The sequence below is a fragment of the Colobus angolensis genome, unplaced genomic scaffold, assembly GCF_000951035.1.
Source record: "Colobus angolensis palliatus isolate OR3802 unplaced genomic scaffold, Cang.pa_1.0 Scaffold535, whole genome shotgun sequence".
NCBI lineage: Eukaryota > Metazoa > Chordata > Mammalia > Primates > Cercopithecidae > Colobus > Colobus angolensis.
The window spans coordinates 985,815-1,004,061 of NW_012118877.1; the positions used below are offsets into that span (position 1 = coordinate 985,815).

The 18,247-nt window shown below is 37.0% G+C and overlaps 1 pseudogene; it reads right to left on the bottom strand.

The window, feature by feature from the left end:
* The window catches only part of LOC105525465, a 35,764-nt pseudogene extending 18,527 nt beyond the window's left edge, over nucleotides 1-17,237 (bottom strand).
* Nucleotides 17,238-18,247: the final 1,010 nt, after the last annotated feature.

Consider the following 18,247-nt stretch of genomic DNA (forward strand, 5'->3'; position numbering starts at 1 on the left):
TCAAGAATAGCAGGAGTAGTGAGAAATTTGATCTGCATTTTGTCAAATCCCTAATCCTATCCACATTTTAATTCCAAGTAACCTCTTGCTTAATAGTATCCAAGAGAGAAAAGAGTACTTACTATGGTAGAGAGCTACTGGAAGCTGGGTTTGACTTGACTGATCATGGCCAATGCACAGTAGCTGAGACAAACTTACCTTTCCTTTCATTTTTATTCCTTGAGGAGGGGTGAACCCATTCCCTGGTGTTATGGCCAGTAAAGAGAGCTGGATTCCCAGAATTAAAGCACTTTCACTTCTTTTACTCAGCCACTTCCTCAGGATAGAGAGCAGAATGTGCCATATAAGGCGTGATTCCTGAGTACACTCAGGCAATGTTTTTCCTGGGCAAAGTGATCTCCAATGGTTGTGTCCAGAGATTTGATGGGGAATCAGATCCCTTTTATGCTGCCCATCGCTGGCTGTTGGGTTCTTCACAGACTAACATACTGAACCTCAGGTAGACCTGATCTTCCAAAATGCTACAGCCTTAGTTTTCAGATCTTTGGGGTCTTTTATTCCTCAGGGCAAGTCATTCCCAAGGAGAGTTGATTTAAAGCTGATTCCAAATGGAAGACATAGACATAGCTGCTGCTTCAAATATAGAGTATAATGCTCACTCTTTTCCTGCTGCTAGGTGCCATCATTGTCTGATCTTAATGTTAACTTTACTTAAAGACTTGTCATTGATGGTTGGTCGGGACCACTTTAATACTAGCAGAGCTCCCCAGTTCTGAATCAGAGGGAGAACGAACTAAGGGAATGGAATTGCTTCTTTCTCTGCCAACTCTCTGGGCTCCTCATACAGGCTAGCCAACTGCCACTTAAAAGTTCCTTATACTGAAGGAAGGCTTAAAGAATAAGATAGAAGATCTCCTTGCAACTTTTTGTTACTTTAGCATTCTAGTCAGCATATATTCACTTACTCAGATAGGTACTGAAGCCTTTTCCAAGAAGACCTTGCAACTCTACAGAGTGGTGAGCAGCTACTTTTCCTGATTAAGAATATAAAGTAATTAAATTCCAGTAGGACTTTCTGGTTTAAAGATAATGTATATGAAAGGGCTCCATAGACTTTAAAGGGCTGTTTAAAAATTTTAGTAAATTTTATCTTTTATCGGGGAATCAAGGAAAGGACATCACAAAAACTAGCCAATCTGTCTGTTTGAAGAAGAACTTAGAGTAGTCTCTGATCCTCAATGGGCTTACAGTCTAATTGCAAAGATGAGGTTAAGTGTCCTTAAAGTATTCAAGAACAATGCAATACAACATTCAACCAGAAGAGAGAGACCAACAGAAATTCAAAGTAGTAAAAAAAATTAGTCAAGGTTGCAGACTGGAATAGTCACAGAAAGCTTCATGAAAAGGGACATAAGCTGAGATTTCTGGTTTTAATGAATAGATTTCAGCTAAACAGAAAGTCTATTTGCAAACTTTCTAAGTGAGGAGAGATATGATATTAAAAAGTAACCCAGTGCCGGTGAGGTGAATGAGAATTCTCTTGTCTGTTCTAAAGATGTGTTTAAAGAATAGCAAGAAATTAAATTTAGTAAATTTGAAGATGTTTTCTATAACATCTAAAAAATTAGCAAAGTATTTTGAGCTGATTTAAGAGATGCTGGATCCTACTTCAGGCTTCTGAACAGAGGAGAAATCCTAGGAAAACATTAAGAAGCACGTAATTCTATGGTATGTAGAAAGGATTGGAAGAAAAAAAGACCGGAGGCAGCAGCCTCAGCTAGGACATGATTTCAGTCTTTCTGGTGGAAAGCCTGGGAGAACATCAGTAACAGGAAAAAAAAAAAAAAAAAAGAGCTAAGACCAGCCATACTATTGATGAAGAAGCAATCGTTTTGGAGTTTTGTTGTTGTTTAAATTGAGTTAATATTGAAAAGATGAGGAGAGAAATTTGAGGGAGGAGTCAAGGGTTGGTTACTTTTTTAACAGATACAGAAGAGATTTAGGGAGAGGCCACTTGAGTAGTGAAGGCAGAGAACTTGATTTGGCCAAGATACATTTGAAATTGTGGCAGCATGGGACTGGAAAGCTGTAGAATCGGGACTGGAGGTGAAGATGAATGCATATTCAAGGCCAGCTATAATGGGAGGTGACAATAAGAAGGAAGGGAATCTTCTTGATAGCCCTCCATGCCAGGGTGGAAGACTTACTTTGGGAAGGACAGAAACCTCTCAGATCACCTCTACTGCTCAGACTGTGATGCTGACTTCTTCACTCTGAAGTGCAGAATCTGGAGGCTCCTTGATGCTGTGAATACATTATTGTGCAGATTCATTGGCACTACCCAGATTCTGGGGCCTGAATCTAGGCCACCTGCAATGTTAAGTTGAGGAAACTCTTTCCCCACATGCCTAAATATTAAGTTGAGGAAACTCCCTGCATGCCTAAAGAGGAGCAGTGGTCTTGGTTTTCTTAGCGTGAAGAGTCCCCTGAAAATCAGCCACATTGCCAGAGTAAAGGAGGGAAATGGAGAGGCCATCCATGAACAAAGAGAAAGGTTTGGAAAGAGCAGAATATCTTTCCAGCTGGTGTGAGTAGCCTTATTCTGCAGGATATCTCAGAAAGTTACAACAGGCCCATAGGACAGCTGTCTTTCCAAAATGATTCATGGATTTTAGGCTAATATACAGTGTTGGGAGAGAGGAGGAGTAATTTATAGGGGGAATAGGAGTAGCATTTGGTTGATCATATAAGCTAAATAATGTTAAAGCATGCCCAGCAACTCACTTTACAAGTGCCAAAATATGATTTTCTCTTCTTGCTTTTAAGCTTGTTTCATCATCTGGTATTCTATAAATGCCATTTTGTTGGGATGGAGGCGGGGAGGAGAGATTTTATTGTGAATTCTCCAGTTATTCCGTTTCAGTTGCAATTTTCCCACCAGAGTGTTAAGTCATATGGCCATAAAAACACTCCAGGTGACTGCTTTGTGTTCTGTGCCCACACTCTGCCTCTTCTCTCGATGCCCATGGGAAATGTCAGTGAGTAGCCTCAGTTTGCCAGTAATTTTTGTCATCTTCTACTTGGTAAATTGCTTTTCTGTCTTTGGTTTATATTCACTTCCTTTAGAGAAAGATACTTTTCTTCAAGATTTCTGCAAAGTAATTTTCCCATTGAAAAAACATAAAATAAAATACCAAATATTTGCCCTATCCAAATAATGCTTGACTGCTTAAAAATGCATATATGAGAAAATTTATGCTTCATGTCATGGCAAGCAGAAGAGGTTTAGTTGCCCCAAATCTTTACACGAGTGTGATCACCACTGAAACAAGGCAAGGAGTATAGCTAAGATCCATTAGAGAGCACGAGCTTCGGAAATCAGTATTGATGCTAACAATTCCATAAGCATGCTCACTGGGGAGCCAGCTAAATCTTCCAGAGAGAGAGAACACAGTAAGATGGATAAAAACAAGGACTGGAGGATAAACAAGACTTGGTTCCAATCCCAGCTCGAGCACTCACTAGTTATATGATCTTGGGAACGTTATCCAATATCTCAGAGTCTCAATTTCCTTATCTGTGAAAAGGGATAATGGTATACCCATCGTGGATTCTCATAAGGAATACATGAGATGAAATCTTAAGTTCATAATTACTAGTGTATAAGTATCAGTTATTCATTACCGGCCAACCTAAATGAAAAGGCAACTGAGATTCAGGTAGAAAAAGAAAGGAGAGATGCTTAGCCTAATCAGACAGGGAAGAGATAGCAGCACAAATTTTTTATTTGCTTGATAAATTTCTCCTGAGCCAGTGATGGTTCTTGCCCTTCAAAACTTAGTATTTTCACAATTGAGTAATGATGGCTCATAAAGAAATTTAAAAAACCCCATTGTTTCTTGGGGAAAGAAAGAGTATGAAGTGATGGGAAAAAAAAGTCTGCGATTATTACAGTAATCCTCTGAGTGCAAACCACTTTGCACAGAGATGACAGATTTTTCACAGAAACAACCAAGGCTTGAGGTTTTTATTTCATGCAAATCATAAATGTGTGTTTTTTTATTACTCTGAAATAAGAGGATTACTGCCTAATGGGACCATTATTTGAACACTCTTCTTTCCAGTATGGAATCATTAACTTTGTACAGTCTGTACAGAATGCCCGAGGCATTCTGAATTAGAATGAACCAACCTTAAATTTTACTCATGCAAACTAGAAGAACACATTCTTCTTAATGTTCATCAGAGAATCATTTTAGAACTAGAGTGATCCTGGTCCAATTCTCATTTTGTCAGTAAGGGAATTAAGGTCAGAGACTCTCACATTAGGTTACTGACTTACTCAGAAACCACACAGCAAGAAAATGGCACAGCCAAGAGGCAAACCTAGGCCTTTTCCATGAAATCCAAAATGACTAATCTAACATATTAACATGTTAATCTAACAATGAACAATAAATATTCATTGAATGAGTGAATGAATCCTAACTCCCAAATTTGTTCATTTTCTACTTCATGTGACTATTCACTTATTTCTTTTTTTCTTAGGTAATTTTTATTTAATCATGGTCCTTGAAATAGTGGTTAGAGGTTTATTTAAATAAATTAATTTTCTATAAATTTCTCAACTTTTAAAATTTATAACATTGCATTTTCTAATGATAATGCAATCATTAGAAATGCAATGTGATTGGTAAACATGGAACAATTCAAGAAAATAGAGTCCAAATTGTTTTTGTTATTGTTATTTGTGACAAGAAAACAACGTAAGAGCAATCCACTTAGCAAATTTTTAGTATGCAACACAGTGTTGTTACCTCTTCTTTCTTAAAAATAGCATTTTTTCTGTCCTATCATACTCTCTAGTTACGGGTTATCCTTTTTCCTTTCCTCTAATCTTCCTGAAAAAATTCATTCACATGTCCTGCATCATCTACAGTTTGAAGCCTGTCACAGCCTCTCTAATACCCTCTTGGCTGGGATAGCATACTTCCTGTGCATTCTTACACCATCACTGAGTTATTCTGTAACTATTAATCTCTACCAAGTCCTTCTGTTTACTCACCTGCCTCCCAGTTGAAATGGTAAGACTCCCATGAGAGTAGGAACAAAATCTTACCTGCGTTGAAGCTCTAATGTCAATTGGGCACAATGCCTGACTTCTAGTAAGGGCTCAATAAATGTCTGATAAATAACAGTTTGGAATGAATATGGTATTAATTAATTTCATCTAACTATCTACACCCCCAGTGACTTGTATTGGTCAAAACAAAAGTAGAAACATTTCTCTTTGATGTTTTCTAACATCTGAAATTGATTTACAAAACTAGAGGAATAAGGAAAAGAAGGGAGACCAAAAGCCACTGCAACAAAAGCAAAAGTTGACAAATGGGAACTTAAGAGCTTCTGTACAGCAAAAGAAACTATTCACAGAGTAAACAGACAACCTACAGAATGGGCAGAAGTGTTTGCAAACTATGCATCTGACAAAGTCTAATATCTGGCATCTTTAAGGAACTTAAACCAATTTACAAGGAAAAGAAGATAAATCAGAAGTAAGTTTCATCGCTTCTTCTTCCCATCAGCCTCAAACCAAATACGAGTCTCTACCGAAATATGTTGGGTGTTTTGAGTGTGCTTTTGACACCAAGTAGAAAGCAAATGGGAGAGTTATTCTCACCATGCTTCAAAAATTCTTGGAAATCTGAAGGAGGGTAAAGTTCTACAATCCTGTTTTTCCCAGGTGACCTAACAGAATCAAACCACATTCAAACTGGCAATGTCCTTTCGGGCTTGGAGGCTGTGCCCAAGGCTGAGTAACCTAGGGGTCTTAGATTCCTTCACACTACACTACCTGCAGCACCCATGTCCTCACCAACACCACTTCAGGACACTTTCTATTAAGCATCTGTGTTAGATTGCTAGAGCTGCCATAACAAAGTACCTCAGGTCCTGGAATAACCTGGTGGTCTTGTTCAATACCATTCATGATAACACCAATGGAAAAAAAAGAATCTATTCCCAGCCCATGCCACTGTCCATGTAGTGTTTGTTCTTCCCATGTCAAATTGGGTTTTCTTCAGGACTTCAATTTCTTCCCACATTCCAAAAATGTGCACATGAAGTGAATTTCCATGTCTACTTGGTCCCGATATGAGTGAGTGTAGGTGTATGTGAGTGAATGAGTGAGTGTGCCCCGCAGTGAAATGAGGTCTTGTCCAGGGCTGGTTCCTGCTTGTGTCCTGAGCTGCTAGGATAGACTCATGACTCCTGTGACATGGAACTGGAATAATTGAGTTAATGATTCTTAATTATTTAATAATTAAGATTGAATAATTTTTATTTAAATAACAAAATTTGTTTTTATTAATCTTTCTTAAATGTATATACAGCTCACATTTATTTCAATGTTTTAAATTAGAAATGTCTTATAAAATGTGCTAGGGAGGAGTCCCTCTTTTTCTATTGTTTGGAATCATTTCAGAAGGAATGGTACCAGCTCCCCTTTGTACCTCTGGCTGTAAGTTCGTTTGGTCTTGGACTTTTTTTGATTGGTAGGCTATTAATTACTGCCTCAATTTAACTACTTGTTGATCTATTCAGGGATTCAATTTCTTCCTGGTTTAGTTTTGGGAGGGTGTATGTGTCCAGGAAATTTTTCATTTCTTCTAGATTTTCTAGTTTATTGGCATAGAGGTGTTTATAGTATTCTCTGATGGTAGTTTGTATTTCTGTGGGTTCAGAAATGATATCTCCTTTATCATTTTTTATTTTGTCTGTTTGGTTCTTCCCTCTTTTATTCTTCATTAGTCTAGCTAGCAGTCTATCTATTTTGTTAATCTTTCTAAAAACCATCTCCAGGATTCATTAATTTTTTGAAGGATTTTTCATGTCTCTATCTCCTTCAGCTTTGCTCTGATCTTAGTTATATCTTATCTTCTGCTAGCTTTTGAATTTGTCTAGCTCTTGCTTGTCTAGTTCTTTTCATTGTGACGTTTGGGTGTCAATTTTGGATCTTTCCAGCTTTCTGATGTGGGCATTTAGTGCTATAAATTTCCCTCTTAACGCTGCTTTAGCTGTGTCCTATAGATTCTGGTACATTGTCTCTTTTTTCTCATTAGTTTCAAAGAACTTCTATATTTCTGCCTTAATTTCGTTATTTACCCAGTAAATAACCCATTATTAGTAAATACCCACTATTTCCATGTAGTTGTCCAGTTTTGAGTGAGTTTCTTTCTTTCTTTCTTTCTTTCTTTCTTTCTTTCTTTCTTTCTTTCTTTCTTTCTTTCTTTCTTTCTTTCTTTCTTTTATTATACTTTAAGTTTGGCGTGCTGCACCCATCAACTCGTCAGCACCCATCAACTCGTCATTTACATCAGGTATAACTCCCAATGCAATCCCTCCCCGCCCCATGATAGGCCCTGGTGTGTGATGTTCCCCTTCCCGAGTCCAAGTGATCTTATTGTTCAGTTCCCACCTATGAGTGAGAACATGAGGTGTTTGGTTTTCTGTTCTTGCGATAGTTTGCTGAGAATGATGGTGTCCAGCTGCATCCATGTCCCTACAAAGGACACAAACTCATCCTTTTTTATGGCTGCATAGTATTCCATGGTATATATGTGCCACATTTTCTTAATCCAGTCTGTCACTGATGGACATTTGGGTTGATTCCAAGTCTTTGCTATCGTGAATAGTGCCACAATGAACATACGTGTGCATGTGTCTTTATAGCAGCATGATTTATAATCCTTTGGGTATATACCCAGTAATGGGATGGCTGGGTCATATGGTACTTCTAGTTCTAGATCCTTGAGGAATCACCATAATGTTTTCCCTAATGGTTGAACTGGATGTGGAGAAATAGGAAAGCTTTTACACTGTTGGTGGGATTGTAAACTAGTTCAACCATTATGAGTGAGTTTCTTAATCCTGAGTTCTAATTTGATTACACTGTGGTCTGAGAGACTGTTTGTTATGATTTCCTTGCATTTGTTGAGGTGTGTTTTACTTCCACGTATGTGGTCGATTTTAGAATAAGTGCTATGTGTTGCTGACAGCAATGTATATTCCGTTGATTTGGGGTGGAGAGTTCTGTACATGTCTGTTAGGTCCACTTGGTCCAGAGCTGAGTTCAAGCTCTGAATATCCTTGTTAATTTTCTTTCTCATTGATCTGTCTAATATTGACAATGGGGTGTTAAAGTCTCCTACTATTATTGTGTGGGAGTCTAAGTCTCTTTGTAGGTCTCTAATAACTTGTTTTGTGAATCTGGGTGTTCCTGCATTGGGTGCATATATATTTAGGATAGTTAGCTCTTCTAGTTGCATTGATTCTTTACCATTATGTAATGCCTTTCTTTGTCTTTTTGATCTTTGTTGGTTTAAAGTTTATTTTCTCAGAGACTAGGATTGTAACCCCTGCTAATTTTGCTTTCTATTTGCTTGGTAAATATTCCCCATCCCTTTATTTTGAGCCTATGTGTGTCTTTGCATGTAAGATGCGTCTCCTGAATACAGCACATCGATGGGTCTTGACTCTTTATCCAATTTTCCAGTCTGTGTATTTTGATTGGAGCATTTAGCCCATTTACATTTAAGGTTAATATTGTTACGTGTGCATTTGATCCTGTAATCATGATGCTCGCTGGTTATTTTGCACATTAGTTGAAGCAGTTTCTTCATAGTGTTATTGGTCTTTACATTTTGGTATGCTTTTGCAGTGGCTGATACCAGTTATTTATTTCCCTATTTAATACTTCTTTTAGGAGCTCTTGTAAGGCAGGCCTGCTGGTGACAAAATCCCTCAGCATTTTCTTGTCTGGAAAGGATTTTATTTCTCCTTTGCTTATAAAGCTTAGTTTGACCAGATACAAAATTCTGGGTTGAAACTTGTTTTCTTTAAGAATGTTGATTATTGGCCCCCATTGTCTTCTGGCTTATAGGGTTTCTGGAGAGATATCCACTCTTAGTCTGATGGGCTTCCTTTTGTAGGTAACCAGACCTTTCTCGCTGGCTGCCCTTAATATTTTTTCCCTCATTTCAACCTTGGAGAATTGACGATTATGTGTCTTGGGGTTGCTCTTCTCTAGGAGTATCTTAGTGGTGTTCTCTGTATTTCTTGAATTTGAATGTTGGCCTATCTTGCTAGATTGGAGAATTTCTCTTGGTTAATATCCTGAAGTGTGTTTTCCAACTTGGTTCCATTCTCCCTGTCACTTTCAGGTATACCAATCAATCGTAGGTTTGGTTTTTCAACATAGTCCCATATTCTTGAAGGCTTTGCTTTTTCCTTTTCATTCTTTTTTCTCTAATCTTGTCTTCACACCTTATTTCAGTAAGTTGATCTTAAATCTCTGATATCCTTTCTTCCACTTGATTGATTTGGCTATTGATACTTGTGTATGCTTCATGAAGTTCTCGTGCTGTGTTTTTCAGCTCCATCAGGTCATTTATGTTCTTCTCTAAACCAGCTATTCTAGTTAGCACATCAAAATGGACAGGTAATCTAGAGAATGGGAGAACATTTTTGCAATCTATCCATCTGACAAAGGTCTAATATCCAGAGTCTACAAGAAACTTAAACAAACTTACAAGAAAAAAAAAACACATTAAAAAGTGGGCAAGGGATATTAACAGACACTTTTCAAAAGAAGGCATTTATGTGGCCAACAAACATGAAAAAAAAATCTCATCATCACTGGTCATTAGAGAAATGTAGATCAAAACCACAGTGAGATACCACCTCATGCTAGTTGGAATGGCAATCATTAAAAAGTCAGGAAACAACAAATGCTGGTGAGGATGTGGAGAACTAAAAACATTTTTACACTGTTGGTGGGAATGCAAATTCAACAATTGTGGAAGACAGTATGGCAGTTTCTCAAGGATCTAGAACCAGAAATACCAGAAATACCATTTGACCCAGCAATCCCATTTTTGGGTATATAGCCAAAGGATTATAAATCATTCTACTATAAAGACACATGCACACATATGTTTATTGCAGCACTATTTACAAGAGCATTTGGAATCAAGCCAAATGCTCATCGATGATAGACTGGATAAAGAAAATGTGGCATATATACACCATGGATACCATGCATACACCACTATGCAGCCATAAAAAAGGATGAGTACATGTCCTTTGCAGGGACACAGATGATGCTGCACTAACTCCAGGTAGATAGTATCAAAATCAAATTCAACTACAGGACACTTAGTTGGTGTCTGCAGAAAACTGAATTTTTGCAGGACAAGAACCTACACATTTGGTCCCTGAAGTGTTCTAGGTTGAGTGTGAATACAGACAAAAGTGTTTTATATACATTCAAAAAGGTGATAAATTGGTGTGAGATAACTCCACAGCTTCTAACCAGGAGTATTGCAACTTAGGTCAACTTCCACTATAGACCAGACTATCAACTAATGTACCAAGTGATGATACTGAGCATAACTCAGAGAGCCAAACTGCAAGCCATTTCTGAGTCTTTATTTGTAAAGTTGCTTTTGACTATTTTATTTTATTTATTTTTTTATTTTTGAGACAGAGTCTTGTTCTCTTACCCAGGCTGGAATGCAGTGGCGCCACGTCAGCTAATTGCCCAACCTTTGCCACCTGAACTCAAGTGAGCCTCCTGCCTCATCAGCCTCATGAGTAGCTGAGATTACAGGCATGCACCACCATATCCAGATAATTTTTTTGTATTTTTGGTAGAGACAAGGTCTCACCATATTGCCCAGGCTGGTCTGAAACTTCTGACCTCAAGCCAACCACCTGCCTCAGCTTCCTAAACTGCTGGGATTAAAGGCGTGAGCCATCATGCATGGACAATTTGACTCTTAGTAAGCCCCAATAATCAGCATAATTCCCCTCACTATGGGTCTCAGTGAAAATTCTGGTCTCTCATTTAGGGTATTTTTTCTTAACCCTCTTTCTGTATTCCTTTAGTGACCATATTGCAAAAGGTTTCTCCCCTTTGAGTGTGAGAAGTCTTCTCAATATGCTTTCTTGAGTACAGAATCAGACATAAGAGTAATGGTTAAATTTTATTGAGTGCTTACTGTGTAACAGGTACTGTGCTAGAAATTTTAATTTGTTATCTCATTTTTTTTCTTTACAACAACCATAGGAGATAATGATTAGCATTATCCCTACAGGTGACTTACTTACTTAAAGCGTACAACTCAAATATGGTGAAGCAAGAATTTGGATTCCTTCTGTATTGTTCTAAATCCTATGTTTCTATGTCATACCATCTCACACATCGCTATAGATCATTCCCCAGATGGCACAGGTGCCCACAGGAGCTAGATACCATATGACGGAGTCCCTTGTTTTATTCAAGGGACCATCTGGAAGTGTGGGAGGAGGGAGGTCAATCTGAAACATTCCTCACTCTGGTTGTAAACTATAGCAGTTTTGCAACCTCCTCCTCTCTAAAAACCCAAGTAATAATGGAGAATGAAAATGGAATTTGCACATTGTTTATACTCATTTTTTTCTTTACAACAACCATAGGAGATCATGATTAGCATTATCCCTACTTTACATGTGACTTACTTAAAGCACACAACTCAAATATGGTGAAGCAAGAATTTGGATTCCTTCTGTATTGTTCTAAATCCTATGTTTCTATGTCATACTATCTCCCACATCACTATAGATCATAGATCATTCCACGGATGGCACAATATTTACACATTTTGAATTATTTTTATACACTCAAAGGAAAAATGATTATTAACAAAAGAGAACAAGAGAATTTGCATATTAAAGATTTTTTTAAGTCTCCACAAAATGACTTCTAGCCAATCCAAAATCACCTAATCTTGTTTAGTAATGACCATTAAGAAATCATTTATGGATTTCTTGTGAGTGTTCAGAGATACTAATGGGCTTTAGAATGACTTGGGAATCTTCCTGAGGTCAAAGGAAGAAAATGAAGTATGAAGTGTTGATAAAATGTATGAGGTGACTAATGGGCAGGTTGTATATATAGATAGATAGATAGGCTCTAGCAAAAAAGCATTGAATTTTTATAGCATACATTTCAACAAATGGAAATCTCACTGCCATAGCCTCTTATCTTCACTTAAGAGCCAGGAAGAATGATAACGTTGTGTGTAACCATCTTCCATATCAGATTGTCAATGATTTTCCAGTCCTCAGGTCACTGGCCCAGCCCACCTCCACAGCCATCACACCCTCAGCTGCTGAAATCTTATGAAAAGCAGTGGGAAAATAATGCACATTTGATGAGGCACCAATAAATGACTTGCTCTTACACAGCGCAAACAGCTAATTTAAACATGATTGTCACATGGCAAATATTAATACTACAACCAGCCCATCTAGGAATCAGGTATCTCTCGAGGCTTTTGTTACATATGTAAGCCAATAAAATGATATTAAATCTAATGAAATTAAGAGGTTCATAATATCATAAAATTCTGAATTGTAAGAGGGACATTCAGAGCAGAATTCTATGATTTTATTTTGAATCACACAATAGCATTCTGGAGTTTTTCCAATATAGGGACAAACAGAATCATGTTTTATAGAAAATAAAAGTATTAGAAATAATGCAATAATGTAAATAATGTAGAAAATAGTTGTAATACAAACAACAGGATAGTGGACAAGTTATCATTTTAAAAGAAATTTGTCTTGAGTCATCAGTGAATCTAATTAAGAAGCCTGAATGAGATGCTGAATTGTTGTTTAATAGAAATAATCCCAATTCTGGCTCAGTAAACCAGGACATAAGGTCAAGTCAATTATCTACATTATTGAGTGATTCAGTTATATACTGATTATGTATTTGGAGTATACATAAAGTTTATATGAAGTATGCTTGACTTACAATGTACCCCTTACATGCTGTTCCTGTATTTAAGAAATGTATTTGTTTGAGAAAAGACATAATTGGTATTTTCTAAATATAATTTTTTTAGGCATATCCGACTCCATCCCTATAGTAACATTAAGCTTGCTTGCAGGTTAATATTGGGTAGAGAGTCTTGAAAATAAATAGATTTTCTCAAGAGCAAGACAACAACAAGAATTATTTTGCATAGTAGGCAACAGGGTAGGCACATTGGGGATATTAAATGATATATATTTGATAAAGTATACTCTGCAAGCATTTTGACTGCTATACCTTATCTTTAAACCTTAAGCTATGATCCTATGTTTAATCTAAAGAATTCACATCTGCAATACATAATTTTGTGTTTTGTTTGGAAAAGAAAATCTAGAACAGTCCAAGATAATTTTTAGTACCAAGAAGGGAAGAGCAAAGCTACTTGTGAACTGGAAAGCAATAGATGCAAACACTTTCAAGGGAATACTGGAAAGAAATATGTTAGTATTTAACTGTGATCTCATCAGATGACTATATAGAATGTTTATCTCATTACATTTTCATTTGTTCTTTATGGTATGAACACAGGAAAAGTTTTAAAAAAAGCAAATGCAGAACTGAAAAACTTGGAGCCTTGCTTTCATGTTCCATTCCTACCCTTTCACGTGTATGGTTTGTATTGTGGTTAACAGTTTAAAATCTGTATGTTCCCTCTTCCACATGATTAACAAATATGCAAGATAAGCTTTAGGGGTCTAGGTCAAAGTCTCCCACCACTGGCTGCCCTGTGAGAAAAATACATCCAAATTCTTATCTTTCCTCACCTCTCACCCTCCACCTCTCTCCCCCAGAGTTTTCATTAACAAGACAGAACGTTCTGTGGGAAAACTATGTAGAAAATCTAAGTGTTTTAAAATATACTAGATAGGTTAATTTAAGTAAGTATGGCTCTCTCTCTGTCTTCCTACCTTTAGCTAATACATTATCTCTATCTTTTTCTAGTACTTTAAAATATAATGAAATAATCTAAAACATGGCATTTGAGGGATAATGAAATAAGAAGGAACAATGAATAATTTCATTCAGCACATTATAGACACACAGTTCCTATACAGTTAAGGAATAATAAAGGTTTACATACCTTTATCTTTACTATGGTCTTTAATTCCATAGAAAAGGAAAACATGTAGATATGGCTGACCAATCCAAATATACTCAATGCCTATTAATTACATGTTCAGTAGATAGGTGTTATGAGAAAAATGAAAGATATAAAATAGAGTGTCCTACCGTTGAAATGTTTAAAATTTAGCTGAAGAGACTATGTATACTTTAAATAAGATATGTATAGTTAGGAATATATTTGCATATCTATTTTGACATGTCAGAAGACAGAGTTCTGGAATCCATAAATTTTCTTTAAGGAAGAAGTGATCACTTTTTCTTGAGGTGATCTACAGACAACTAGGCCTTCAGTTACGGATATAATTGTTATACTTAAGGAAGAGAGGAATAGTATAAGCAAAGGTATTAATGTGAGAAAACATTTAAAAGCTTCTGGAAAAAGTGTGAGTAGTTCACAAGGGTCACCCAAATTCTTTAACAGTAAGTTATTGCATTCATTACTCTGCTAGCTTTCTATCTGCCTGGCTAAGGCCAAGTTAAGCCTTTAAGGATCTTAATGAATAGATTATGATGTTGTTCCCATCCATACACAGACAATATTTAAAATAAAGGCAAGAGAATCTATAAAAGGAAGTCAAAATTCTGATTTGTTTTATTTTGGAATAATAAAATTCATTGGGTGGGGTGCTGTTGGTTCTCCTACTTTGCTGATGAACTAAAGTAAATTGTCAAGACTATGCATATCCTGACATTGGGAAATCTGACTATGGCTGGAAGAATTAACTTTGAAGAATCTTATTATGTCTCCCAAAGTTTTCAGGTAAGAAAGATTAGACACAATTTCTCAAAGTCACCACTCTAGGTGTTTTGAATTTGATAATTCTTTGTTTTAGGGGGTTGCCCTGTGTAGGGTATTGAGCAGTATCCCTGGCCTTTACCTACTGGACAGCAAGAGCAGTTGTAACAACCAAAAATGTCTCCAGACATGGCCAAAAGTCCCCTGAGAGAAAAATCCAGGGGACATTCTGGCTCTTTGAGAACCACTGGGTTAGAGGAAAGCATCAAAACTAGTAAATTAACAGGAAAGTCCATCAACTTTCCCCTGAAAATTAGAAATACATTTTCAAACTCTATTTGCACTTGCAACTGATCAACTACTTAGGAGTGAAAGATACTTAAAATATATATTAATATATTAAGGCTAGTGTTGGGCTAAGATGAGTAGATAAATAACTAATTATATACAAGTGTAAAGATTAACACAAATCAGGAAACCATTAAAGGCTATTCACAGCCAACATAGAAACATTGTTATCTGCACCTAGGAGAAATACTGGAGACCAAGCAATGAAGCCTGTTAGAAAGTTCTCAGTTTCTGGGAGAAACCGTTTTAGGACTACTAGCTTCCTTGAACTTCAAAAGCCAACAAAAGCCAGCAGAACTAGTGCCCACTTGGAAAGGGGTTTGTTTATCCTGCTTATCTGGAGCCAAAGACAACAATCTTAATAGTTTTGAAAATCTAAATGTTTCATAGCATTTAGGAAGGACCTAGTTTGTAGACAGAAGTGTCTATCTATAAATGAGCACATATTCTCACAGGGTCTTGACATATAGTCAAAACTAATTTAAAAGCATTTACATTTAACTATTTCTAAACAAGGAGTAGAGGACCAATACAATTATGAGTTGGTTAGTTTTTTTCTCTCTGTGAAGGTACAAAGCAGAACATTTGTAAAAGGAGAGGTTGGCAAAATAAAACCACACCACCAGAGTTTTTCTGCCACTATTTTGAGAAAATTTCTGATTTCTGATTCTAAACTTTTAAGCAATTTCAATATACATACCATGTTACTTTAATCTTTGTATTCTTAGCACATAAAACATGCCTGGTGTACAGTAAGTATTTAATACATGTTTGTGAAGTGAATCAATGAGGAAAGGAAAGGGAAAATGTTTAATTCGACACTCAGAAATATGTAGCATAAAGTAGATTATGAAAGAAATTTAAGTCTCTTATTACTGTTTTTATTCAAATAGATTCCCATCCTCTCATTTCAAAATTTTATCTTTTAAGATGATCAAATTTAATTTATACCAAACTATAAAATACTAAGGTAATGTCATAGAATTCCCAAAATAAGTCTGTGGGGTAGAGGCCATTATTCCTTTTACAGAAAGCACATAACATAATGAGTTCAGAAAGGTTAAGTGATGCCCAAAGCCACAAATAGTGGAGCAGGAACTCAACACAAGCTTCAATTCTAAAACCACCCTGAGTATACAGTATCTCAAGTGATGTCAGTGGAGGATAACATTTAGTTTGTTGCAGTGTTTTAATTGCACATAGTGGTTAAAAAAACATGCATTGGTGTCAGTCTCCCATCTCCACAAATTACCAGTTGTGGGATCTTCAGCAAGTTATTTCAACTCCTTGAATCTGTCTCTTCATCTGAGGAACTGAGCTGACAACATCTACCCTATAGCCTTGATAAGATAATATAAATGGAATTTCACCCATGCACCATCAGTAGTGGTCATTGTCATGCACCACTGTCAGTGTGATGGAATCTATGGGTGCTGTTATATGGAGTTCTGAGGGTACCTAGACTGTTTATGGCAACACTAGCACTTCTGGGTTTTGAAAACCTCTTCTTGTTTTGCCCTTGTATAAACTCTCACCCCTTAAAATTTGAATTCAAAATTTGAGTAGATTACATGTTAAGATATATGTGAAGTCCTGGGTTTGGGAGAGTAGAATTTGATTGTGGAATGTAAGAGAAAGCATTCTACTGAAAAAATTCACTAGGAAGATTTTTCTACATATGTAAATTTTAAAAGGCAATATGCATCTCCTTCATGACCAGAAATAAGGAGTGCTTGAGTGCTTATTTTCCGCCTGGCTCTGTTGTATATGCTTTGTGCATATTCTCTTTCAAAACTGACACCAACACACTTGAGGTAGGTTCTCTATTATTGCCATCCTCATTTTACACAGATGGGGTGATAAGCACTAAGAAATTAAATAACTTGACCAAGTTCACCCAGCTAGTAACGCAGATGATTTGAACGCAGAGCTACCTCCAGAATCCATGCTTGTAACTACGGTACAAGCTATACTTCTCACCAGAGATGGCACGTTGGTAATCACCCACACATAAACATGGATACGGCAAAGCACTTCTGTACTTTTCCCATCAAGTCTCCCATCATAGAACCCTGTGTAACAGACACAGCTGATACCCTGCTCCATACTCCCTGGCTGTCCAGTTCACTTACAGCTACAATAAAATTCACACACAAAAAATGGACAACTTCCCACCTGGGCCTCTCTAGACCTTGCCTGAGGGAATTTTCAGGGAGGGGAACCTGGAAGCAGGACCTACCAAAGACCCACACAACCTAGAACTACAGGAGACTTAAAGGCTCTCAGGGCAAACTTTAATTTATACAAAACAGGAATTGATAAAGAAATACTCAGCCTCCCCATCCCATTCACTTTCTCAGACAGTGCTCGGTGGAATTGAATCTAGTGAGCCCACAGCAAAACTTGTTCATTTAAGCAGCTTGTATTGGCTCTTCACACTTCCCTGTCTCACTTCCCAAGTTCCTCCCTGTGTTTTCTGCGATCACCTCTTAAATAGACTACCTGTATCCAAGGCTTAGTCTTGGGGTCTACTTTGAGGCAACTCAAATCAAAACAAATTCAGCTGGGCATCTAGAAATTTCCTGCTCTCTCAAATCTCATAGCTTCCTTGACCCCAGCTCTACCTACATCTGATTACCAAGGACAAGGCATCATGAAAGCAGCAGGAGTGTCACGAAAAGGGCTTCAGGAGACTTTAAATCCTCTGGATTCCTCAAACTGAAAGATAAACATTTTCTCTTACTGACATTGACCATTCTCATAATATCAATTCAATGTGTCATGATGAAAGTTTCTTTCTCTTTACTCTCACTAAGGACCTATGAAGGAGGCAAAGTAGAAGTGTGGAAGGGACGGGAAGAGAAATAAACACTGTCCCCTCAGACAAGAATTCCAAAAATTGAAAGAGGGTTAATAATCATATCATGAATGCGCTGTCATTAGGAAGCCAAATGTCCTCACTAAGTGATATCTTTCTGAGACTTGCGATTTACTAGAAAGAATATACATAAACCTGGAAACATACAGACCTGAGTTTAAATGCCAGCTTCCCCACAAAGAATATGACCTGGAGCAAATTAACTTCTTGGGGCCTGATTTTTCATACATGTATAATG